General features: G+C 36.9%; 1 protein-coding gene across 4 annotated transcripts in view; it reads left to right on the top strand.

Moving 5' to 3' along the window:
* Nucleotides 1–2,500, top strand: part of LOC136842716 (uncharacterized) — a 276,871-nt gene that overhangs the window by 109,281 nt on the left and 165,090 nt on the right. The gene's annotated exons all lie outside the window — the stretch shown is intronic.

Genomic DNA, 2,500 nt, shown 5'->3' with positions numbered 1-2,500 from the left:
AATCAGCAGAAATATTTTTTCCATTAACTAGACGAAACACTCCCCCCCTCCCCGTGACACCTATAAGGCATCGCTAATGACCATTTAATGATGTAGCAACGAAACGGTAAATTATTACGCATCACATCATTAGGGGCACTGAACCTTATTTACCAGCGCCAGAGTATAATGGTCCTTGTGCCGGGGTTCCAGAAGGAAAGATTCCCAGCTCCACCGTTCCAAATGGGAAGATTCCTAGTTCCGGAAGAAATCATTCTTAATTTCAGTATTCTAGAGGTGAATATTATGCTTTGTTGGGAAGGGTGAATTCTTAATAATGGTGTTCAGGAAGCAGCGATTAATATTTATTTAATGGAAATTCCTATTTCGGTAGTGAAAGGAAAATACTTATGTATGAAGATGTTAAAAGTTTTTCTCATCACAGGAAAGCTGTGAGCAATTTGATTTCTGCAAGGGATTTATCTTTCTCTTGATATTTTGTCTGTCTGTGTGCTTGATGTCTATTTTTGACCGCAGATTCATTTTATTGGCTGTCAAAATAGCTTGAAAATGGTGCTGTAGATTTCTGCTTAAATTCATTCAAGGGACATTTTTTAATTGCGTTTTAGGCGTCATCTGGGCCACTTAGCATATTGTAATTTGTTACATTTAATATAAAACTTCCCCACTTCCTCTTTGTTTGACATTTCATTCCACTTTTGCCAGGTTTTGGGGTTGGCATGAAACAGGGGACCCATTTAGGTTGAGTAACCAAAGCCATGAGTTTTCCCGCAAGTCCACGATAAGCCTAGATTGGACGGAAGTCTTCAGTCATGGAAGTCCATCTTTGTGTCAACCTGGACGTGGAGGTGTTCAATAAATTACTGCTGAAGTTAAAGATTACTGGATGATCATAGTAGTGACATCAGTTTATATAAACTCAGCATCACTTTGTTTTAAGGAGAAAGACAGAGCTAGGAATATCTGCCTAAAATCATCCTTGAGAGATCTTCTGACGTCTAGGAATTGTAGTGCCTGGTGTCCCAAAGAGCACTTCACAGGCTTAGGAATAACTACCAGTGTCAGGCAGCTGAAGAAACCAAAGAGCGCTTTTAGATGAAACTAGTGAATCTATCCTGTGGTAGTTAAAGGAAGCGTTTTTCGTTAGTTATTTGCTCAAAACGTTCACGTTTTCTTAATTGCTTTTCATGGTATATTGGTGCCATTATTCGAAAATGCCTGTTTCAAATGACTGTTTAATCAGAAAGAATGAAAAGTAGAGCATTAAAAACGCGCCCTGTGTTGATAAGGTCCAAGATACCACACCTTGAATAAAGAAATTGAATTGACTAAAAATGTAACAATATATGAAAAGAGCCAACTAAAATCTTGCGGTTTTTTTTTTTTTTTTTTTTTTTTTTTTTTTTTTTTAGTTACTGAAATGGTAGAGAGAGATGAACCGTTTCTTCTGTGCATGTCCAGTTAGTAATTAGGCAGGAATTGGAGTAGCACGATTTTTTCGAAAATAATTGGTGCTCTTTTTTTTTTTCCTCTCTCAGATTTTTTTCTGCCCCGGTCTAGATAAGGCTTTTGCGTTGTAAAACCAATTTGCCTCTAAAGCTGAATGTAGTTGGGGTATTCCACCTGCTTAGGCAAAGAAGAGATTGTTTGGTTTTGCGAAATAACAGATAACGCTATGCAATCTTAGATGAGGTGAGTTGGTTTGTTAGGATTTTGTTCACATTCTGGCTTTTTGGTTATAAAATCTTTTCATACCTCATATTGTTCATATTGTTGGATACTTAACCTCTCTCTCTCTCTCTCTCTCTCTCTCTCTCTCTCTCTCTCTCTCTCTCTCTCTCTCTCTCTCTGTGTTCATTTTTGTATGAGCAAATGCACGTTCATAAAGTCTTGCTATGGCTGAAAAAAATAGCGAAACAAAAGCCTTGCAATGTTGAGAGAACATTTTTGATATCGTCTATTCTGTAACTGGACGCTCATATTGACTCTGTTGAGCGAAGCATACTTAAAGAGAATATTCTGAGCCTGCATGTTTGTACAACTACTATAGCCATCGAGCATTGAGAGAGATAGTGTGTGTGTTTTTTTATGTAACTCAATGTGCATTTAACTATTACCTTCAAAATTATCAGAGCATCATCCATTTCTCCTTTGACTTTCAATTTGCTAGTTTGTGTGTGTGTTTCTTTTATTTATGTCCGCCGTTAGGTTGCTGTTTGATTGATATTTCGTCCAGTAAAATGGCAAGTGGCGAACTTTTCCCTTTGTTTTGTGTGATCGTATTTTTTTTATTTTACTTGTCAAAAACTTAGCATCTAAATCTTTTAGCTTTATGTGGCTGGTATGCTCTGTAGAGTTTTCTGGAAGTGAATGAAAATGAAACGAAGTTAAAAATATTAGCACTAAAATACACAACGGGATTTTTATTTATTCTTGTTCCACGAAAATATGCTCGCTGTAATGGCATTGTGTGTGTGTGCTCTTTTGTTTGTTTACAAGG

The sequence above is a fragment of the Macrobrachium rosenbergii genome, chromosome 10 (assembly GCF_040412425.1).
Source record: "Macrobrachium rosenbergii isolate ZJJX-2024 chromosome 10, ASM4041242v1, whole genome shotgun sequence".
Classification (NCBI taxonomy): Eukaryota; Metazoa; Arthropoda; class Malacostraca; order Decapoda; family Palaemonidae; genus Macrobrachium; species Macrobrachium rosenbergii.
This window is presented reverse-complemented; position numbering and strand designations above follow the sequence as displayed.